Raw genomic sequence first — 24,784 nt, 5'->3', positions numbered from 1 at the left:
TCATGGAGGAGAGACCATGGTGAGTAAAAAGAACCTCAATCCATAGAGGCAGCAAACTTCTGAATACCAGCACTGGGAGGCAGTATCAGGGAGGCTTTGCCCTCTCTGCCCTGCTTGCTGGCCTTCCAGGGCAACTGTTTGGACTGCTGTGTGAAACAGGGTGCTGGATTGAAAACCACCGGTCTGATCCATGAGGGCTTCTCTTATGTTCTTATGGACTCTCCTTCCTTCGCTGTATTTTTCCTTCTGTGTCAAACTTCCTTGCAGTCCCCCACTTTTTCTTTCTCTTAAAACCTGTATTGGCACCACCACCATGACCCTTTGCAAGTCAAGATGAACGTATGACGCTACCTTATACCAAGTCAAGCCAAGCTGTTTCTCTCCCACTGAGTCACAAAGCATAGGGTCTACCACTAAGCCACGTACATGATGCAACACAGTTATCTTACAACAACCCTGCAATGTAGCTTGGGCTGAGTCACAGGGACTCTCCCATGGCAGCAACCGGGTAAGTAAGGATTGATGTCAAGGTGGGAACTAAGCCCAAGAGGCCCACCCTGAAGCCCCATACAACCTGTCACTACACACTGCAGACCACACAACCCCCTTCAAGAAATACTATCAATTTTAACTAAGCAGTACCCCCTTTTCCAGAAAAGAATGTTTCACAAGACTTCTCGTTGCCCCATTTTAGCAAGACTGCCACTTGTTCAAGGAATGTCAACCCCCGTGTTTTGTTACATCTGCACAAATCTGCAAATGAATAAACATTCTGAGGGAAAAGGTATCTAAGTGAGGCTTGGGTGGGAGGGGAGACAGCAGACATCAGATCAAAAGCGGTTTTCCCTCCTGTGTGAGACAGAAGAGACGCCCCACACGTGAAGGGGGAGAAAAATGAGTATAGTTTACCAAGAGGCCAAAGGACCAGGGGCAGAGAGAGGGCCTACCTGGGCTTCAATGCTGATTCCGTTATATTATCTATTTAAAATATGCCAGAAATAAGATAAATGCCTTTTGTCACTCATGAAGAGACTGTATTTGAAATGGAGTCTGAGAACCCAGAGGAATGATGGATTTCAGGTTAGCAACAAAAGGGAAAGACCCTCTCTCTGAGCCCTGGGGAGGCTGCTGCCAGTCAGAGTACACAGCCCTGGGCTAGAAGGACTGATGTTTTGAAAATATAAGGTGGTTTTCATAGCCCTGGGAGTACCTCTTCTGAGATTTTCTAGCTATCTAGTAAATTTTTCTCCTGCCCTTCATGAAAGGAGCTCAGAGCAGAATTCATGGTTCCTCCCCTCCCCCATTTTATTCTCACAACAGCCCTGAGAGGTTGGTGAGGCTGAGAGAATGTGACTGGCCCAGGGTCACCCAGTAAATTTCACGGCAGTGTGGGGATTCAAACCCCAGTGTCCCAAATTCTAGTCCACCTCTCTAACCACTCCACCATCATGTACTCCTGCAGCCGCTATCTTAGAAGTGTACCCTCCCATTTAAGAGATGACATTGCTTCTGAAATAGCTCCTGCCCTCTGCAGATTTTATAAACGCCGCTATTAAAAATAATTTAGGGATATTTTTAAAAATGTGCTCTCTGATTATACTAAGGGCACCTTTCTAAACCAATTTCTAATCTTTTGCTGATTAACTAAATCATGTAATTACTACAGCCGCTGTTCTGATCTTCTTTACTACATTACTAAAAATCAGGGCACCCCCACCTCAACCCACTCTCTCCATCTGACTAAGATTTCCACATCCCAGTTAAAATCATTTTACGGTATTTCTCAAGTACACAATGAACCAGGGAGAAGACAATCCTTCCCGGGTCTGGGAAAAGGAAATGCCGTTTCACTAAAAAAACTAAAATACGTGGGGGGGGGGTGTTGGCCTTGTCCAAACGTTGGGTGAGGGGGGGTGAGGGGAAGGTGAGGGGGACATTTTGGAACAGGAGGAGAGGGAGGGGAATGGGGAGGAGCAACCTTTTGTGCAAGATGCATGAGGTTTTCGCACATTTATCACGGCAAGAGACAAAAGGCCTCCCCTAACACACGCACACCATGGTTGCCTAGGTAATCGCAACAAGGCCTGAGAGCTCGCAGGCCAGCATCCAGAGCGAGCCAAAGACCGGCAGAAAAATTTGGGAGTGGGGAGAGAGGGGGGTAACGGGGGGGGGGGAGCCTTACTCACCCACCCCTTCATCCCCACTCTGGGCTTTGTTTGAAAAAAGGGTTTCTGAGGAAACAATAACACAAGGGAAGACAAGGACAGAAGGATGAAAAATTTAAGAGGGGGCAAAAGACATGAGGCCCCTTTGCAAAGGGGGGAGGGGTTAGGTTGCCCTCTGACAAACCTTATTCAGAGGTGCCCCTTTGGGAGATTTATGGGGACGGCACCCAGAAAGGGGGTGGGAAGAAGTGCAAGGAGATATAAAAGTACGAGGAAGGGACAAACAGTCGCTCCCTTTTTGTTGCCCAACTAGGATCAGGAGCCAGATAGGAAGAAAGCAGCCATTCCTAAATTAAAGACTACCATAATATCCACCCGTAAAGGAAGCTGCCGACTACGTCTCTGAAAGATAGATGCCCCAGCCATGCTTCCTTTCAATCAGCAATTCTCTCATTTTAGCAGCAGCTGTGACCGAATCCTTCAGTCATATCCAAGGTGAGACACGGCAGAATTACCTACCCTCAGAAAAGGGTTCCTATTGTCTCTCTGCCTGAGTCACTGTTATAAGTTTTGCATCCTGCCAATCTGGCAGTAGAGTCAAAACAAGGACTCATGGAGAAGAATGGGCCATCCAAAGAGGTTTCGGGCATTTCGGAATAGAAGTTCCCTGCCCCTGAAGAAGCCTCCTTGTGGTTTCTGCTTGAGTCACTTGCTATACGTTTTTATTTTATTTCTTTAGGATATTTCTATGTCACTTTTTAGAGTTCTGTTCAAAGCAGCTTACAACTAAAACCATGGAACATTATTAAAACAAGCTGTTAAAAACAAGCCACTGGATGTAAACGGCATAAAACCTATCCATAAAACAGAACCAGGCCATTAAAAAAGCAGGTAAGATAAGACCCCTACCTGGGTAAAATGATGTGTTTGGGCCTGACACCTAAAAGGAAATGAAACAGGCCGTAGAGGAGCCTCAAGAGGGATGGCGTTCCAAAGGCAAGATGCCACCACGGAAAACGCCTCACTTCTACTCACCACTTGCCTCACATCTGAAGGCAGGGCACAGAGAGCAGTTTTGAGAAGCAGATCTTAATTGGTGGGCTGGATACATCCTCCAAGCTCAAGTAATACTCACTCCATCACAATCTAAAATTAAACCTTGCTTGGAATACAGAGTGAAGCATGAGTCCAATTTTAAATCAGAGGACGGGGGAGCAAACTTTGGTTACTGAAGCTTGAGAATCACTAAGAACAGGCACCTTTTTCGGGGCCTTCACATACATATTCATTTGTAGACACTCTCTTGAATACTCCACAAACAAGCTACATCCTCTTTCAGTGGCACAGTGCTCAATATCGTCAGGTATTGTCTCTGAAGCACCTGGTGAATTTGCAACTGATGAAGTGAGCTCTGACACTGAGGAGGCCATGCTGCGATAGACAAACGTGGCCACCTCTCTGGATTAATTCTCGGAAGCAGAAAGTGTAAAAGCCTATTTTAAAGTAAAATTAAAATCATATGTAGATGCTAAGTATGCACAACAAATAACAGATTCCTTATTCATAGAGCAGACCATTGTGCATGCAGGATTTGTATACTTTCTGCAATCCTATTACCTCATTGTCTCATTTTGTACAAAAGGGTGTATCATCTGCTTCTGGAAGCATCTGTTTCTTTTCCTGGTTAGAACATATTAACAGGTATCACAGTGAATGAATTTTAAATGGACCTCAAGGCCTACATTGACTAAGAAACACTACTCCAATACTTTAGGACCAAGGCCTGCAACAAACCAAGATACTAACTCTGTCCCCAAATTCACTCCAACAACACAATCACTGGACCTAACAACACCAGTTACCCAATCTCAGGCTCATTCACTTGATCATCTTCCAATGTTATGTATGCTATCAAGTGTCAATAACACCCTTCTACTCTCTATATTGGACAAACAGGTCAATCTCTACACAAAAGAATAAATGGACATAAAATCTAACATTAAAAATCAAACACTCAAAACCCAGTGGAAGAACATTTTACTCTTCCAGGACCTTCCACTGCTGACCTAAAAGTGGCTGTCCTCAGAGAAACTTCAAGGGAAGGTTACAATGTGAAATTGCTGAAATGGAGTCCATTCACAAATTCAGAACAATGGGACTGAACAGAGACTTAGGATTCTTATCTCACTACAGATGCTAATTTCTGCTCTAATCAAGCTGCATCGTACTTTTACATCCTGACTCCCTTCTTTGCTTCACCCCACCCACTTTGGACTGAAATGTAAAGGCTCAGGGATCTCCACTGCTCCCTATTTCTGAAGAAGGGAGCTTTGACTCTCAAAAGTTTATACCCTGAAAATCTTTTCTGTCTAGGGTTGCCAGGTTCCTTCATTCTCCCAGCGGGAGATTGGGACGCTGGCTCTTACCTCTCCACCTTCCCCTCCTCTCTTTTTTGTGTGCACGCACAGCGCACGCGTGCTTCCAGCCGGCATGATGACATCATTTCCGGGAAGTGACATCTTCACGTGGGTCAAAGGGTGGCCAAGAGTGCTCCCACGCTTGCCAAAGGGCTGAATTGTTCCCCGTGGGGCCTGATTTGGCCCAAAACAGGCCCACTGCAGGGTGCGGGAGCACGTTGCACTGCCTGGGGGTGCGCCCCCCCTTTGTCCCGGTAAGTGGGGGTGGAGAGTGGGAGGAGGGGATCCCCTGCCCCGGGTGGGGGAATGGCAATCCTATTTCCGTCTCTAAGGTGCCACTGGACTCAAATCCTGCTATACCACAACACTGTAAGGAGAAAATTCATCTCCTTCAATATGTAAGACCTAAAGTCTTTCTTGGTACATAACCACTGTATGTAAGACAAACTTTGATGACAAGATATTTACAAGACATATAGCTAGGGTTGCCAGCTACAACTTGGGAAATTCCTGGAGACCTGGGGGGCGGGGTGAAACCTGGAGAAAGTAGAGTTTGGGGAGGGAAAGGACCTTGGCATGGCATAATTCCATAGCATCTACCACCCTCCCCCAGAGTAGCCATTTTCTCCAGGTGAACTGATCTCTGTGGCCTGGGAACCATCTGTAATTCCGAGTGATCTCCAGCCACTACCTGGAGGCTGGCAACCCTACATATAGCCAGTGTAGACAAATGGCAACAGGTTCAGGGGCTGGCCAACAAAAATGGTCAGGAGTCTGAAAAAAACACCTTATGAGGATAGGGTGAGGGAATGGGAGTTTGGCCAGGAGAAGAGAAGAAAGAGGAAAGATATGTCTGCACCCCTCAGATATCCAAAAGGCAATTACATAGAAAAGAGCTAAAATTTATCTGTTGCTCCAGAAAGCAAGACTACAACAAATCAGCTTAAACTGCACGGGTTTGTGTGTGAGAGACAGAATTCAGTTGAACATCTCCTAATGGTAAGAGCAGTTCAACAACAAAACAAATTATCTCACTAAGGGTGGGCTCCCCTTTGTGAGAGACCTTCAAAGAGAGGTCAGACAGTCATCTTCTTGGAATTACTCTAGTTTGAAGTTTCTAAACAGAGCAAGAGTACTGACTACAAAATCTCTTCTCTAGGATTCTATGTTTCTACACAAGCGCCTTGCGTAATTTCAGTTCAGTGACTCTGGGCCACAGTAAATAATACTGCCTTTCCCAGGGATGCTCCACCATTTTGAAGCTCTGAGTTCCCACTACGGGATTCCTTTTAACTGTGCTGAAAGACCCAATTTTGATTGGGCTCGACTGCCCACAGCTCCACTCCCCCGACAGAGGAGGGGAAGAAGAGCATGTTCCCACCCCTACTCACACCCATCCCATCCATGGCTTCTGCCACCTGCTCATGCCAAAACTCACTCATGCTTGCCCTGTCTGAGGTTTGGACAACCTGTGGTAGCTTCTGCCTGCCCCACCCAAAGCTCAGGCAGCACTGCTGGTTCCTGTCCATCTCACGCAGGGCAACAGCTACCCTTTGCTTGGCCCTGGTGGGGGCTGGGGGGCTGCATGCATGGCAGTGATTCTGATATCCCACCCTAGAATTTTGACCAGGGTGCTACTGCCTCCAAGGTTCCAGAAGCTGGGATTCTTCTCCTATTGAGGAATGGCAGAATCCAACAGCACCAGCACAGACCTTAGAGCTCACTTTCCAGGCCAGCAACCCCCTTAGCCCCCAATCCGTGCAATGGAGCACTCACCAACTTCGTGGCACACAGCTGGAGAGTCAGAGCGATGGAGAAGAGTCGTCTTCCCCAGTCAAGCCTGCAAACATCTGTGCATGATGGCGCCTCCAAGCCACTCAGCAGCTGGATCCAGAGCCACGTTGCTGTTCCAGTCGGTGGGGTGAGCCTGGGGCTGCGGCATCTACAACGTCTGTGGCGCCAGGATTCTGGAAGCAATCTGTGGGGGAAAACAAACAAACAAACTTGGAACAAGAGGTCAGCCTGTAGACTTGGCACAGTGCTTCTGGGAGGCACCGAATCCCAGTTTAACTCTGACACAAGTATTGCTCAGCAACCAGGCCTTCAGTCACAAAATGACTTCTTTTATTTATTTGTTTGTTTATGTATTTATTTATTTAAAACATTTATTAGCCGCCTTTTTACCTCACAGAACTCAAGGTGGCTCACAGTGTAAATAAATCAATAAACTTACAAATACATAAAACTGCAATTTAAACCCCACAATTTAAACTACTAATAACCTAATTAAGTGAATGCTGCCCTGAATTTTTTTTTAAAAAAAAGATTTGTGATCATTATCATACAGTGCTGTTAAGTGGTTACCACTGCCCAGTTAGTAGAAAGAACCTTTAGTTAACCGTCGGGAGTTAACTTGCTTACTTGAAAGAACTTTGCATAGACCAGTTTATCTTTCCATATATTGTTAACTGTTGCACACTTATCTGCTGTTCACATATTTATATAATCACATTTTTTCTGTTCCTTCTTGGTGAAATCAGCCCAAAATACTTAAATACAATTGGGAAAACAGTTAACTGACCCATCAAATATTAACATTTTTAGGTACATAGCTGCATTGCTCTACAGTAAGATAGTGTGATTTGAGTCCAGCGGCACCTTAAGAGACCAACAAAATTTTCTGAAATCTTACTGGTCTCTAAGGTGCCAGTGGACTCACATCAAATACTAAGTCCCTTTGGAATTCTTTGCCTATGGACACGCATCCCATTCTCTGTGGGCAATAGCTACAATCAAACCTTCATAGTCAGCAGCAGTCTATCTGTGAATACCATATGCAGGGGGGCAGGGATATTTCCTTCATGCCCTGTTCAGTAGTTTCCTTTGAACCAGCAAGAAACTTGCATTAACAATTCCACCACAGAGCTATCTATCCAACAGCAAAACAGGAGCGTCGGCTCCCAGCTGACCAAGTCCTCCAGGAATGTAGATATGCAGGCACACACTTTACTAAAGTGCGCTACAATCACATTTAAAAATTAACATCTGTGCTTTAGACTCACTGAGTTTCTTTTAAATTTTAAATTTAATTTTAAACGGTCTGCATCCCTTTGGGCTGATCTCAGGGGACTTCAAGGCAAAGCCAAACCATTTAATCTCCTGAATTCGGTTGTCACACGTTCATATTTGTGTAAACACCGTTAGCTATAAATATTGATGGCAATCGTTGAGAATTTAATTACTTCATTTCATAGTGGACTAAGGGGAGTTTATAATTAGCTTGTACCTCCTCCTTCATTACAGTTCTGCTAAACCACTGTTTCAAAGACTCCACTGGCATTAGATAATAACAAGCGAGGGGATCCACAAGACTTGGGGGGGTGGATTCTATCCTTCCCCTTACTCACTCAGCAGGTTGCCCACTTGTCCACCAGTCTGCCTGGCTGCAGCGCCACCTCTGCCTATGTGGCCATGCACCTGCAGGGAGGACAGCAGCTGCTCTTCCTCCCCAGCTTGCCTGCTGTGCCACTGCCACTGTCTCTGCCTTCCTGGCAAACATGGCAACAGTGGAGGCAGAAGCGGTTCACGCTCCTCCTCCCACATGAGCCTACAGCACCACTGCCTCCACCTGCCTAGTCCATGTGGCAGCTGTGGGGCAACTCTTGCTCTTCCTCCTTCTCCCCACCAGCCTGCAGGACCACTACTGCCACCTGTCTGGCTCACAAGGCGAAGGGCAGTAGGTCCTTCCTCCTCCTCCAGTATATTCCAGGTACTTTGGCAGGCTTGGTATAAGTTGCTAAGCAACCATCTAAATGGCAGTCGAGATCTCATGACATACCATCACAAGATGAGTCCTCGACTCCGCCCTTTCCACACATGTTAATTTTTTAAAATTTCTTTTTGGGATTTTTTTGCACAGCAGGGTTTATACAAACATCCTCCTAGTCTGTACCTGTCCCCAGCATGGGTTTTTTTTGATCTGCATTCCAGAGTCCAGATTCAGCATTAGCTATATGATGTAATTGGACAATTCATCATGCATTATTGGAATGGTCAAGGACCCAGATTTCTCAGCGACAACAGGCAGGTACACAGAATACCCAATCTACTGGACACTCCTCTGTAGCAGTCAGAAGACATGCACCCAACATCCCATTGGCCAGCCAGAGGTACAAGTGATCATGGAAAAAAGCAAGATGCGGGGAACTGGATTCTGTGTTGAACTACCATCCGTATTGACTTCCTTCAGCTCTTCTTCACTTCATCCACAAACCTCGTGTCATCTTTAACTGGAGCGCTTTAAATGCAAAAGGCAAATTCAGGACTTTCTTGAACATTTAACAGTTCAATCATAAACAAAGATATACCCTTTTAAGTGAACAGAAATTAGTCAATTTAGAAAAGTGTAATTCTGTTTAGGAATACACAATAGATCTTGGACAAGACCAAAAGCCACCCAAGGCCCTAATCAACTAGACCTGCTACTGTCCATTGCACAGCCCCAGGATCCGTGCTAAACATCTCTGTCAAATGTGCTCCTAATTCAGAGGCCCTTGCCTCCAAAAGACGCATTGCAAAATAAATTAGAGAGCACATAATTAACTAGGAAAACTTTACTTCTGCACAAACTTCTGCCATTACAAGACAGACAGCAATGCTGTGCTGGTGCCAACTTTCCGCCACGTGAGAACAAACCCAGAGAGCCGAGAGGATGTTTACACCTGCTGTCAGCAGTAGATGACCTTTACTCTCAAGGGGCTCAGTTGGCAGCCGCACTTCATAAACGCTCTCAGTCGGGGCCAAGGATATCGTTGTCCATCTGAGCACCATGGCTGCAGATGCCCACGCACCGTAAGTCACGTCTCCCAGCAAACCACAACTCTCTCCTGCCCACAAAATCCCAGCCATGTAAACAAATCTGCTACTAGAAAACCGTTCCTCACCAGCTTTCCTTCAACAGGTCATCTTACAAGGTTCTGCCAAGGCCCACAAAAACAGAACCAGAACTGGCACTGGTACACTATCAAGAAGGCACAAATAAGACAAGAGCTCTGATTTCACCTACATCTAAACAACTGGGATTACATAGCACAGCATAACATACCATACCACAGTTCCAGTGAGACGGCGACCTGATGACATCACTTCCAGAAGTGACATCAAAGCGTTGCTGGTGACATCACTGCATCATTGGCAAGCATGCGCTGCAATTAGTAAATCCTGTCCCCCGACCCCACAGTTGTCCCCGGACCTCCGCTGGTTGCCGAGGGGACCTGGCAACCCTCTACTCTACTCAGGAATGGGATCTGGGTTTAGTTCGGCACCAGGAGCAAAGTATAGAACTTATACATACGCAAGTGAGAGAAAATGTCTGCTATCCTAGGGTCTGCTACTGGGATACAGAAAGAGACTGAAAATAAAATGTCTAACAATGTAATGCCCTTATATGAAGCTATGGTGCGGCCTCATTTATGCAGTTCTGGTCCCTGTTATCTCAAAAAAAAAATGGAAAAAGGACAAAGAAGGACACAGGGCAACCAAGAAGATAGTGGATCAGAGCAAGATCGGTCTACCAAAAAAAGAAGCTAGAGGTTTATTATGTACTTCATATATATCCTACCTTTCTCCCCAATGGGGACCCAAAACAGCTTACAATCATTCTCTCGTCCGTTTTATCCTCACAACAACCCTATGAGGTAGGTTAGGCTGAGCGTTTGCAACTGGTCCAAGGCCATCCAGTGAGCTTACACGTCAGAGAGGGGATTTGAACCTGGGTCTCCCAGATCCTAATCCAACCACTACACCACACTGTCTATATATTTATACCATTATGCATGAGATAGAGAAAGTGGATAGCAATTGTTCTCCCTTTCTCATAATTCTAGAACTCAGGGGACCCAATGAAGTTGCTGAAAAACAGTCTCAAAATGGACAAAAGGAACTACTTCTTTACTCAATGAGTAATTAAACTGGGGAATTCACTGTTCGAGGTAATGCTGACCATGAGCACAGATCACTGGGGGGGGGGGTGGAGTTAGATAGATTCATGAAGGGGAGGGAGGTCCATCAGTGAATTTATAGCATTTAGTGCATTTATGAAATTTAAGACTTAGTTTTCAACAAGGAAAACTCTGGCCATCTCAGCCACAGGAAAAAAGAAAAGTTGAAAATATAAGAGGGTTTTATTTGGGCAGAAACAGACTTGTGCAGTCATGACAGATTAGCAGCCTGCCTGGTACTCCAGCTAAACTTTGCAACGTGGAAAAAACACCGAACTCTTCAACAACGTCTTATCGTCAGACATATTGTAGCACATTGTGGCCAAATTAACCATGTTTAAAGAATAATGAGCATATCCGTGAAGACATGTTGCATATATCTGTGCAGGAATTAGCATTAAGTGAAGGGAACTTGGTCTTAAAAAGCATTTCATTCATTCTAACGGAGAACATCGTAGAAAAAAGGGAGGGTTTTTTTTGTGGTTCCCCAAATGTCCAAGTGCTCTGCTGGCACCTCACTGGAAGGCAAGGTGGTGAATAGGTGGGGGAGACCAACACGAGCGGCCCTCCCCACAAGGTCACATCATTCACACAGGCAGCTGAGGATCAAACGATCCAAAGTGGCTCTTCCACACTGCTGGACGGATTGGTGTATAAATGGGACCATACAGAGGCAGAATGGCCCAGCGGAGGAAGTGTTGGATTTGAATGGGAGAAAGAGCCACAATAAACCCCCAATGTAAAGAGAGGGAGAAAAGAGATGGCACCCCATGGCCCAATATGGACAGGTTTCTTTCCAGCAATTTTATTTTATCATGTTCAGAGACTTCAGATAAATTCAATTGAGGGGAGGTGATAATTGGGTCCTTAAACAAAAGGATGCATTCAGCAGAAGCCGCCAATCGGCAGCAGAGCGCATGCTTCGCATGCAGAACGTTCCAGTTAAAAGGACCTTTAACAGCAGGGCTGGGAAAGGCCACTCTCTGCCTGAGAACCTGGAGAGACGCTGCCAGTTGGAAGAGATAATGCTGGACTAGAAACACCAATGGTCTGGCTCCAAGGCAGCTTCACATTTTACGAGGAGCTGTCACTCTGCTGCAGAGCCCCTGCCTGGCATTGAAATGAGTCGGGGCTCAGTCCTTGGCATCTCCAGTTTATGAGGTTCTGCAGGAGGAGGTCTGGGAAAGATCTTTCTCTGCCTGACATTCTGGAGACTGAGGAACCATCAAGATTCAAGACCAGTAGCCCCTTGTTGTTCTACTGCAGACCAACATGACTACCGTCCCGAAACTATCTTCATGGAAAGCACCTCTCAAAATAGCTAGAACTGGGCAATATGGAGGAAGTGGCTGTGGCCCAGCGGCAGAGCACCTGCCTTGAGTACAAAAGGTTCCAGGTTCAATCCTCGGGGTCTCCAGTTGAAAGAATCAAGTTGTAGATGATATGAAAGACTGGGAATTCTGGAAAGCTGCTGCTATCAAAGTAGACCTTGATAGACTAACAGTCGTCTCGGCCTAAGGCAGCTTCATGTGTGTAATTTATTTATCAGATGGGCCATGGCAGCATCTGCCTTGCATGAAGAGGGTCCCAAGTTCAATGTCCAACATCTCCAGTTGGAAGGACCAAGTAGGAAATTCTGGAGAGTCACGGCCAGCCTGAGAAGACAATACCAACCTTGACAGATGAAGGTTCTGGTTCAGTATAAGGTAGTTTTCTGTGTTCGACACAGTCCTCAGCCTGCACTGCAAAAGTGACCAGACCACAGAAGAACCACAGCAGTTTTTTTCACGGCTGGAGCACCTCAAAGCTGAATAACAGACAACAGTACAAGCTGTCATGAGGCATCCTTCAGTGTCCCAATCAATGTGCCCACCCCACACACATCCAGAGATAACACGGGTGGCATGAGGCATAGGATCGTTGACCAGAGACTTTTCTGAAGTGGCACCTTGACTTTGGACGCAGTGGTTCAACTGGCATCAAGTTACAAACGCCAAATGCAAAGTTGGTCATTCTTTTTCTTTATTTCCCTCCCTCCCCTCTCTCGGCTGAGTTACTGCTCCTATTTCTTTTTGGTATGTATTAATTTGGGCTTCTTATTTTTGCTCAGTTTTTACAACTTATCCAAATGGTCGCCTGCATTAACATTAACCTCCAATCATATAAAATTCTTAAATTTTGGTCTCTTACTCCACAAAAACTCTCCAAAATCTATTCCAAAAACCCACCTTTGTGTTGGAAGCAATGTGCGTGATTATGCTCATTGTTGGTGGAAGTACCAATATGTAGCAGATTTCTGGAACAAGATTCTATCTCAAACTGAGCTCATAACAAACTACAAAATAACTTTGAAACTGGAAATTATCTTTTTAGATATGTGGAGGGATCAGAAGGTCCCTTCTATTAGGAAAGATCTAATAACAACACTACTTTTTGCAGCCAAAACTTCACTGGCATTACATTGGAAATCAAAGTCAGTTCCCTCTATTAACACCTGGTTCAATAAAATTTGGGATCTCTTACTGATGGAGAAAATAACTGAAAAGTTGTACTTACAATCCAACCCCACAGGTATTTCAAACTTCTATGCCAAATGGGAACCTTACTTAGAATTTTTGTCTAAAAATAATCTTATTTTAACAAAATTAAGATATCAAGAAGCTGTCGAAATGGAAATGTGGGGACTGTGGTAAATCCTATTGAAAGAAATGTTTATTGAAGATATTTCTGTTATAGCTATGGATCTCTTGAAATGTGACTTTGTACAGACAACAGTTAATTTTTTACAGATACAAAGATATCTTTGTAGTTGTAATTTGTAATGGTTTGTAAGTTTTGTTAGTATAAAATTCTTAATAATAATAATAAAAAAGGTCGCCTGGATTTACTGGGACCCAATCCTATCTGTAAGTTGAAAAATCTTCTTTTATTTTAGGCTGGTTTTATCCCTGAGATGCATCATGCTGCTTTTAGATTCTATTGCAATGTATTTTATATCAATCGTATTGCAAACCAGACAGGGAATTTTAATTTTTTTTTTAGACTGGCGAGTATGATATGCAAGATTTTTTTAAAAAAACAAATGAAATTAGAGGCCACCACAGAAGATCCAAAGAGATGCAAATATTAAGGCCAGAAATCCCACTTCAAATGGTAGAATCAGCCACTCTTAAAGGTAAGCTTAAAGATTGTTAGGATATAACATTTGAGTCCTTAAAGACCAACAAGATTTCCATGGTATAAACTTATAAAATCTTGCTCTACTACTGCAGACCAACATGACTACCCACATGAAACTACAATTTATTATGTTGTTATGTTATTTTTAACATAAAACGTGGATTTTATCTGGAGCTGAAGCTGTCCTATCTGTCGCTGTCTTATCTTAGGCCAAACTTTTCTGGGAAATAGAAGTCTTGGCCTTTGGCTATTTGTATATTCCAGCTGGAGAATCTCAGCAGCGTACAGGCTTTGCTGTGCAGAAACCAGAGGGATTGTAGCTCGGCAGAGGTACACACAACTTCACATGCAGAAGGCTCCATGTCCAATCAAACCCTTGGCATTATTAGACATGGAAGGAGTCATAGCTTGGCGAGAAGAAATCCAGGTCCTGCTAGATGAGGCCAATAGTCAATCTAATGCAGTATCCAGTTTCACAGTGTAATCAACTAGAAGTCCTTGGAGCACATACAAAGCAGTACACAGAAGAAAAGTCTGTTCCCTCCTCACCAGTGATATTCAGAAGTGTAGCGCCTCTGAACATAGAGGTTCCCTTTCATCCTCAAGACTGATGGACCACTGATGAACCTATCCACCATGAATTTGTCTAATTTCCCCTCTGAGACTGTCTAAATCCATGGCCGTCGCGATTTCCTGCAGCAGTGAATTCCACTGTTGAGCAAAGAAGTAACCTTTGACCTGTTCTGTATCAATTGCCCATCACTGGGTGCCCCAAAGTTCTAGCATTATTGAAGAGGAAGGGAAATTTTTCTCTGGCAACTGTCTCACATAAGGAGTGGAGTGGTGGGACTCTGGCCCAGTGGAACAGCTTCTGTGCTGTATGCAGGTCTCAGGTTCAATCACTGGTATCTTCAGATATAAGGATCGGGGGCAGGTGATGTGAACAACCTCTGCCTGAGAGCCTGGAGAGCAGCCGCCAGTCTGAACCACTAGTATACTCGATAACAGTGCAATCCTATGCATAGTTACTCCAGTCTAAGTGCATTTCAGTGGGCTTAGAATGGAGTACTCATGTAAGATGGCATGATCAGTCAGCCCATAGCTTCAGTCCACAGGATCAAATGAGAAAACAGTGCACTAAGCTAAAATGAGAAAACTGAGGCTATCGTACTGTGGTCATATCATGAGAAGACAAGATTCTCCCTGGAAAAGTGAAAGGGAGTAGGAAAAGAGGAAGACCCAAAATGAGATGGCTTGACTCAATGAAGGAAGCCACGCCCTCCAGTTTGCAAGACCTGAGCAAGTCTGTCAACGATAGGATGTTCTGGAGGTCTTTCATTCATAGCAGCGCCGGATCCAGGCGTGCGGACGCCCGGGGCAAACGTTGCCCAGGCAATCCCGGCGCTGCGTGATGATGTCACTTTTGTGACGTCATCACACAGGGCAGGAGCCATGCGCGGCAAGCCGGCTGCTCCAGTGCCCGGTGAGCCATGGAACTGGCGGCGGCGCATGCGTGCTCTGGGGCGGCTGGCTGGCTTGCCGTGCGCACAGGACCTCCTAGCCCTGCGCTCAGCTACCCCGCACGGCAAGCCAGCTGCCCCAGTGCACGCTCTTGCTGCCAACAGCTCCATGGCTCACCAGGTGCTGGGGTGGCCGGCTTGCCATGCAGCCAGCTGACCGCAGGGCTAGGAGGCCCTCCGCGCAGTTAGCGTGCCCCGCTGCCCTGTGCCGCCCACGCGGCAAGCTGGCTGCCCCAGCGCATGGTGAGCCGCTGAGCTGTCGGCAGCGAGAGCGTGCGCTGGGGCAGCTGGCTTGCCGCGCAGGGTGGCTGAGCACAGGGCTGGGAGGTCCTGCACGCGCAGCAAGCCAGCCACCCGCCCCATCGGCGGGGCTGACAAGGGTCTCCCAACCCTGCGCTCAGCCTCCCGGGCAGCGGGCAGCCACGCCCGGCGCCCCCTCTTTGGCGGCGCCAGGCGCAGGCTACCCCCCCTGCCCCCCTCGATCCAGCCCTGATTCATAGGGTCACCATAGATCAGAGGCAGGGACGGATCGAGGGGCAGGGGGGTAGCCTGCCCCCGGCGCCGCCCAAGAGGGGGTGCCAGGCGCGGCTGCCAGCCACCAGGAACACGCCATCATTTGCCGTGCGGGAGGCTGAGCGCCGGGTTGGGAGGCCCTCGCCTGCCCCGCCGATGGGACGACTGGTTTGCCGCACACACAGGACCTCCCAGTCCTGCGCTCAGCCACCCACGCGGCAAGCCAGCTGCCCCAGCACACGCCCGCGCTGCCGCTGCCAGCTCCACAGCACACCGGGCGCTGGGGCGGCCGGCTTGCCAAGCGGGCGGCACACCTCCCAGCCGTGCGTGATGATGTCATGGAAGTGACATCATCGCGCAGCGCCAGGAGCGCGCGTGCACGCAGAGGGCCGGACAAGGGTTGCACCGGGCGCCAGAAACCCTAGATCCAGCCCTGAACAGAGGCAACTTGACAGCGCATAACACACACGAGCAAACATACAGAATCAGACCAGATACAAACAACACACCAGCTTCTTCTACTGCACCGATTGGAAATAAAGCTCACTCTTTCTCCAGTTTCCTTTTCACCTCCTCCCCCCACCAATCATTTTGTATTGTTCATAACAGTGATCAGAAAATCACAGACCTGCTGTTCGGTGGGCAGGCGGGCAGAAGCCCAAACCGTTTAGCAAACCCCAACCGCCCAGGAGCCAAGCAACCACCTTACAAGACTAAGGGACTCCTCGTCTGCATCCCCTTCGGGCCTCCAAGAAGTGCCATCTGGAGCCAACAGGAGGGGCAGGTCAACGGAGCTTCCAAGCAGGATTTTCTGTGGCTTAAGTTAAATGAACATGCCTAGCTGGGTTTGCACAATAGAGCCTGTCTGCCTTGTAGCCACTGCATCACAACCACCTCCACCACCCGGGGAGAGTGTGCAACACACTCCAACAGAGGCAAGGATGCTTTCAGACCAGCAGTGTGACCAACAGAGGGGGACGACGCCCTCCCCAGTCCCCGGAGGTAGCAAATGCCCTCGCTTCTGCTTCCCTGAAATCCTTCTGCACAACATACTCCCAAGCTACTGCGAGGACATTCAACTGGTACAGCCGACTTCTCTTCCCAAAGAAACCACACGGTACATAGATTAAGTGCACAAATGTATCTGCATCAACACACCTGTGGCCCTTCTAAGAAAGAAATGTAATCTCCCCTGGAGGTAAGAGTGACTAGACCACTCGTCTAATCAGTTCCATCACTATTGGTCAAAGCAGCTACATTTTTTTAAAAAAAACACACAGAAATAAGCAATCCTTTTCTATTTCTTTCTATCCCCCTTATGCTTCTATACTTACCGTATCAGAACTAACACCCTTTGGAATGTTATTTCACAGCGCTCCACAGAAATAACTGTTTTGTGCCTCAGATCCTCAAAGATCACTTTGCTATCTCACAGCCTTCTGAGACTTTTAAAAAGATGAAAGGACTCTGCTAAAACTCTGAAAACTGTCCAGGTCAGTTTGACTTCTGTTTATCCACCTAGTACATGTTTATCCTGTCCTCCCATCAAGGTGCTTAAAGCGATGCACCTAGATCTCACGTCCTCATTTTATCCTCACAATAACCTTGCGAAGAAGGCTATTTCAAGAGGGCGTGTGAGTGGTCCAAGTTAGTATAAAAATTTCATTTTCCACAGATCCAACAGGGCTGGCACTGGGCCTCAGAAACACACACAAGGTCACAGGTTCAACCCCGGACATCTTCCGTTTAAAAAAATCAGATAGTAGTTGATGCAAAAGACCTAAAGCCCTGGAGACCCACTGTCAGTTAGGGTCGACATTACTGACCTTGACAGACCAATGGTCTCATTCAATAAGTGCAGTTTCATGTCTTTTCTCTTCCGCCTCCTTCGTGGACCCCAGATCAACCTGAAGAGGTCAAGAAATCTCCCAACTCTCCTGGCTTTCCACAAACGATGCAAAACTGAATTATTCAAGAGGGCTTTCTACTCGGGATAGGAGGGCTGTACTGCAGAAAGATAGTCCCAAAGAGATGCATAAGTAAAGGGATAGGGACTATAGACTTTACTTCTATGTACTGTCTGTTGCTGTAAGTACGATCTTACTGTATAGCTTATATGCTAATTACTTATGCTCTGTTCAGCATTTCTTCAACTCTGTATTGGATTCCTGCTAGTTTTAAAGCGTTGCAAATTTGCATTTATATTCCCAACTCCATTGCTTAAAGAAATGTCTTTGAAATTGTCTGTACTACTCACTCTGTGTAATCCAACTTGAGTCTCCATGAGGAAGGCAGACTATACATAACTTAAATAAATACATCTATCTCTGTCGCTCCATCGTATCTAGTTAGCGAGAACCTCCCCGCTCACCTTCCCTTCCAACATCCCAGTCAAGAACAAACCACAGAAATCAAAATCGTCATCAAAAATCAGATTCTAATAGCAGCAACTTTTGAAGGGGGAGCCATGTTGTTATTTGGACTGCAACAGACTAAGAGTAGAGCGGGAGAGCTGGAGTTTCGTTCCACTAATGGCTGTACTTTCAACCTAGCACCAGGAGCCCTCCCTTGACACAAAAGGCTTACCTCTTTTATTGGGGAAGGCCCTTGGCGCCATGCAAAAGTGCAAAATGGAGCCACAGGATCGAACCCTCCCAGTTTGCAGGGGTAAATGTTTGCAGGGTCCAAAGGGCGCTTCATCCCATTCTTCTTCTGCTCCAGCCCACAAAAGCTTCTTGAACAAATAAATCCCTTAAGAGTGCCCCAAGACTCTTTGTTGTAATTACGGCAGCAAATTATGCAGATTAGCATGAAGTCAAGGTCTTGCGATCACAAAAATATCCAAGTTCTCCAGTCACAGAATTGGATGCAGTTTCGGGCGGGAGGGGTTCCCTTCCTTTCCCCTTAAAAATGAGCGGAATTCCACACTCCCCAACAACCATTATCTCAGTTTCCAAAAGGAAAACACAGAGCTGTTTGCCAGTGAAGGGGATCAGTTACTCCCTCTCCACCACCCAGTCATTTGCAGGCTGATCACCACTGACACACCATCTGCAGCTCCAAGGTCTCCCACACAGCAGCCCTCACCCCTCCCTTGCAACCGCCCTCGTTCCAACAGACTGTTCGAGTAAACCAAAGCACTTGACCGAGAGACTGCCGACTGCCACCTCATTATCTTCAGATCATCAAACCGGGAAGAAAAAAAACACCTCACAAAAAACAAAACATAAAACGGAAGGCCTGGAAACCAACACAACAGACTCCCCGCTAGACAAACAGCTGTATGTATACTGATATCATCACCCAAAAAATTGCCCGCTCATTTCTAGGCCAAAGGTCTGATCTCCACTGAGGTGTTTATATTTGGGAAGTCCCACATCAGACAGCAGGTGTGGAATGATCTTACACACAAATCCATGCACAGAGAAATCTATCATGTCTACTCCTATATGAATTAACCAAACCACTACAGTAATCTTTTAATGCCTTGCTTCAGGTGCCCCTGCGTTCTGAGGCTAGACAGGTGGCAAGTAGAGATGGGCACGAGCCAAAATACGAACCAAAATTCATGACGAACCAGGTAAGTTCATGGTTCACGAACCAGCGGTTTGTCCCACCCCATTTCTGACTAACCGCCACGAACTTTAGGTTGGTTGGTTTGGTTCGTTTTTTTGGTTCATCACTGCAGACAGCCTGGTGCCGATCAATCAGTTTCCTAGGCAACAGGGGGTGGACTTCCTGCAGACCTTCTGCTGACCCGGAAGTGACAGTTTTCTGACCTGGATGTGACATTTTCACGAACCAAACGAACCGGTTCACGAACTGGGGACAGGTTCATGAAAGTTCATGGTTCATGAAATTTGACGAACCACGAACCACATGGTTCAGTTTTTTCCTGGTTCATGTCCATCTCTAGTGGCAAGCTGAGAGAGGGCCTTCTTGGTCATGGCACCTAAATTATGCTACTCTCTCCCCAATGATATTTGTCTGCCCCCTTATATCACAGTCTTCCATCAGCAAGTGAAGACTTTTTTTATTCCACCTGGTGTTCCCTCAATGACCTCTCCTTACTGCCCTATACTTGAACTGCAGTCTTTTTGTTTTAAAGATTTTATTTTACTTTCGGCTTACTTAGTTTTATGAAGAATTTTTAAAATGTTCTGTTTTTAATTGTTAGCCACCTTTGTGGCTCTGGTTGGGCAAAATAGCTGGATATATTTTGTAAATAAATAAATAAACAAAACATGTGAAAGGAAAGACTGAGCGGGGGCCCTTTCTCCCTTGTATGCTTGTTTTCCATGTGCAAGTCAGCCTCTTCGGTGAGAATCAGGGCCCAAATTCTCTTATTTCCTTATGAACTGCACAGTTTACACGCTCCCAGCCAGTACAGGTTGCAACCCACCCAGCCAAATGTGATCTTCCAGCCTAAGTGTTGCAATGTGCCAAGTTGGAAACTGGAAAAAGTATCTTGCAGTGGTCCACCATACTGGACTAACAGTGAAATCTAAGCAGAGTTACTCCAATTTAAGCCCATTTAAATCAATGGGCTTAAACTGGAGTAACTCTGCTTAGGATTTCACTGTAAGTCCCAAACTCAATCCCTGGCATCTCCCAATAAAGGCTCTCAGGTACCTGGGAAAGAAATTGTGGAGGACCATTGCTGGCAAAGGAAGATATTATCAATGGACGTAGACTGGAGTAACTCTACAAAGGATTCTACTGTGAGTTAGGTGGGCCAGCCCTCTGGATTTGGCACAAGATGGTTTCATGTTTAAGACAGTAAGCAGCCCATAAAACCCGACAAAATCAAAGGCAGGTTCATTGCAATACATCCTTTCCATATCTTTTTAAATAAAAGGTTCAAGCTTGGTGTACCTTGGCCAGTGCCACAATCTGGTACCTGCTACAGAGACTACTTGCCCCGTACTGCCTACTCATCCAGGGATTGCTGGAACCATCCAAAGATATTCTGTGCTAGGAAGAGCAAGGAAGCAAATATAGGAAAGGGTGCTTCTTATGGCCACTAGATGTGGTAATGGCCTCACTGGCTTAGCTTTAAAAAAGAGTCCTTCATGAAAGACAGGCAGACCCATAGCTATTAGCCATCATGGCCAAATGGAACCTTTATGTTCCAAAGTGGTCTACCTTAGATGGCTTTCAAAAGAGACCAGACACCTTTACAGAGGACAGGTCTACCCACAGCTATTATCTATCATAGAGTGGTAAGCTGCAGTGACTGCAGCCCAAGCTCTGCTCATAACCTGAGTTCAACCCTGGCGGAAGCCGCGTTCAAATAGCCAACTCAAGGTTGACTCAGCCGTCCATCCTTCCGAGGTCGGTAAAATGAGTACCCAGTTCCCCAGCGGTAAAGTGTAGATGACCGGGGAAGGTAATGGCAAACCACCCCGTAACAAAAAGTCTGCCAAGAAAACGTTGTGATGCGCTGTACCCCAGTGGGTCAGTAATGACTCAGTGCTCGCACAGGGGACTTACCTTTACCTTTAGCTAAATGGAACCGCCATGTTCAAAACCAATATGCCCGAAAGCATCGGCGTGGCCACTGGGGGAAACAAGATGCTTTGACCTAGCCAACCAGGAGGAATTCACACAAGCCAAGTGGTGGCTTCCATTGGTGAAGATACCTCGACAGATCACACGCCGAGCAGGGCAAAGCTTCTTCAAATGCAACACTCTCCTATAGATAATTTGCTAAATGAACTTACCTCACAAGTAAACCTCAACACTATGCTTTTTATGGCCCAGTGCTTACAAACACCTGTATTTGGCTCAGTTTGAGAAAGGCAAACTGACCAATTCACTGGCGAGCAACAAAAACCCACAGACAGCCGAACGAGCGACTCTTTGCAAACCTGGATGTTCACGCATGTGTGAATTCGTGCCAAGTTCACTTAGCGCTGAAGTTGAATCCAAGCTCAGAGTATATCAGAAGTCATTCTTGGCCCGTTTTCAAATCCAAACAGATCCAGCACATCTAACATCAAAGAGACAGGGCTGCCCCTTAAGCCCTTGCAGAGTGCCCCATCCTAAATGTCTAGGACTGGAGAGCTTCCTACGAGCCCCACCCTTCTCTTTTCAGAATGTGAGACACGCCAGCCTTTGACACCCCCAGAGAAAGTGTTAGTGTAGAGAGACCACACCTCCTCCGGTGACAATCCACATTAAACAATCCAGACAGTTTCTGAGCAAATCACCTCTCTGGAGTGAAGTCATCCCTTAATTAAAACTCAGGAGAACAAGATCCTGAGCAGGCACACACCACAAGCAGATGTAAGCTTACAGGAGTGATGCCAAGAAAAGAAAAGCAAGATCAGCCCCAGAGCTGAGAAGCCCAGCACAACGGAGCAAAGACGTGTGATTAAGCAATTTTCCCCTCCTCCTCCACAATTACTACACTCACGCCTGAAGGGGAACATGAATAAAATCTTTCCACGTGCTTTTAGAAGACATTTTATTTCCCATCTCAGAAAGAGAACGCATAACAATGAAGAGACAGCAAAGGTTAAGCTTTGAATACAGATCAGAAAACCTAGAAGGGCAAGAAGAATGCAAGGAAGGCGCTCGGATTAAGAGGCAATTCAGTTCTTACACCGACCAATATTCCACAGCTAGAAACAGTCAATGTTTACAGCTTTTGAAGGTGAAAGGGAGGGAAAGAGAGAAAAAGACACAAGAGCTGAGGCAGAGGTTCAGAAAAGAGAACAGATATACAGCAGGTTTGCAAGCAACAGAAGAAAGGGCCTTCCTGACTCCGCACACTGTCAACCTGTGGAACTCACTGCTACAAGATGTCGCAACAGCAACCCCCACAAAGAGCTTTTTGACAAGGGATCTAACAGATACACAAAGGAAGAGGCTGTCCAGCGGCTTCTCACTAAGTAGCCAAAAGCACAAACTCAGCTGCCAGAGGAGGGGACCAGCAACAGGTGATAGAAATCACTCAAGACGTCTTGTTCTGCCTACCTATGCATGGCCATTCGGTTGGCCAGACAAACCCCAGGCAGGATACTGACCCCAAGCGACCCTGGCAGCAGCTCCAAAAGAACTCCTCTGCCTGTCTCCACTGGGTCGTGATGTGAAGGGGAAAACACAGAATTCCTCTGCAAGAGCATCAACCGAGGTCTGGACTTCTCTTGGGACCGGTTCAGCGTGGCAATCCTTGCATTCTCCTTGCCTGTCCTTTCCTGCCCCAAATCTTCTTCCTCCAGACCTCCCTCGGCAGACACACACACAAAGAAACCAACCTCACCCCTCACGGATGCTTCTCACCCTGCCAGGCGCCCCAGTTCCAGCTCATCTCTTACCAGTTCCACCTCAATGCCCGGCTAGAGAGCGCCGGCACACCTCCGGCTGCCAAGATCACCAGCCCAACGGCCACTGGCAGGCATGACGCCAAGGCAGCCATCTTTTCTGTTGACGAGACACCTTGGGAGGCAGGCTCAGCAAGGGACCCCCATTTGCATCTTTGCCACCCCAAAGCCCAGCCCTAGGGGTGGGGGGTGTTGCTTGGCCCGCTGGACAGGGTTGGTCTGTGGCTGCCTAGAACAGGGAGTCAGCCCAGCGGTGCACAAATGGCCCATTTGCACAAGCGATGGCCACCTCCCCTCCCCCTTCCCCCCCGCAAGGTGTACGAGGCATTCCCACCGGCGTTGCTGCCCCCCAGATCGAGATTCAGATTCCCACAACTCATTTTTCCCCTCCTTTGCCCCAGGGCTGACGGGCAATTGAAAAAACAAAGATTCTAGAGGAAATGTGTTCTTTTTCGTCCCACTCCAGGCACAAGCACGATTACAGATCGTGTTTGCATACACAAAGGGGGACGGAGGGGTCAGGGAGAACACAGGCAAGCCCAATTCACCTGCCCAGCGGGCACAACAGACGCCCCAGGGTTTTGCGAAGTACAAAAAAGAGCAACAAGCAATTGAAAGGGGCGAGAGCGAGCGAGAGAGAAATGCTACGGAATCTCGCAACCGACATCCACGCCTTATTTCTCTCCCCTTCTTCCCCTCCCAGAGGTGGGCCATCATATTGCAGCCAGCAACAGCCCCCACCCCAACGCCGCTTGCAACCCTTCCCAGCCTACCCCCCTCCCCAATTTCTTTGACCTACTCTCTTCCCGGCCAGGTTTCTCATGCAAATCCCAGGCTTTACAGAGGCCCTTCCTTGGGGGAGGGGGATTCAACATCCCCTCCCTCCAAATCGCACCCCTCTTGCAAAGAAGGACCTCTTAAACTGACTCCCCCCTTCAATCGATCCTTAGTAAAAAGGGTCTACGGGGAGAAAGCAAGTGCCCCTTCGTTTACTAAAGTCTGGTCCCGGATTCTGCACACACACGCACAAAAAGAAACAAAAGACCAAGCGAAACGCTCTTGCTCCGATTTACCATTGCAGCCAGCCAACAGCGGCCCCGATCCCGTTGTTCTCCGACTTATAAGGAAAGGGTAGATGTAGCAACTTCCTTGTATTTTCCCTCCGCTGGCTTTTGTTCCTTTCTGGCCCTCTCTCCAGCCACCAAACTGCCTGCAAAATTCCAATTTTCTCTCTCTCTCGGGCGGCTCCTTCCGCTTTCCATGCAATTGCAAGAAGGAAGCGCACACACACTCCCCCCCAAAAAATTCAAATCCAAAACGGTGGGAAAGCCGAGAAAAGAAACGCGTCTTTGATTCCTCGCTTTGGAGAAAGCGAGAAGCCGTTGCGAAAAGCCACGCCGACCCCCTGGACAGCTCCAGATCCACTCCCTTCCAGCCGCTCCCGGCGTGTGAACAGCAGCGGATTCGAACCGGCGGACGCTCCGCGGCTGTTCTCCGGCCCGCGCACACCTCCCTCCGACGCTTCCATTGTCTCCGCCGCGAAGTTCCCAGCGCCTCCGCTCTTCCCTCTTTCCCCCCGCCTCCTCCCGGTCAATTAGTTTTATGGTTTACTGTTACAGAGAGACGAAGAGAAAAAACAGAGTGGGCGGGGGGAAAAACTTT

The 24,784-nt window shown here is 47.1% G+C and overlaps 1 protein-coding gene across 1 annotated transcript in view; it reads right to left on the bottom strand.

Moving 5' to 3' along the window:
• Positions 1 to 24,551, bottom strand: part of VANGL2 (VANGL planar cell polarity protein 2) — a 56,290-nt gene extending 31,739 nt beyond the window's left edge. The window contains exons 1-2 of the mRNA XM_054992178.1: positions 24,196 to 24,551; positions 6,359 to 6,560 (exon numbers count right to left, since the gene is read on the bottom strand). The gene's annotated coding sequence lies outside the window, so the exon portion shown is untranslated. The remainder of the gene's footprint in view (positions 1 to 6,358; positions 6,561 to 24,195) is intronic.
• Positions 24,552 to 24,784: the final 233 nt, after the last annotated feature.

Source organism: Eublepharis macularius, chromosome 1 (genome assembly GCF_028583425.1).
Source record: "Eublepharis macularius isolate TG4126 chromosome 1, MPM_Emac_v1.0, whole genome shotgun sequence".
NCBI lineage: Eukaryota > Metazoa > Chordata > Lepidosauria > Squamata > Eublepharidae > Eublepharis > Eublepharis macularius.
This window is presented reverse-complemented; position numbering and strand designations above follow the sequence as displayed.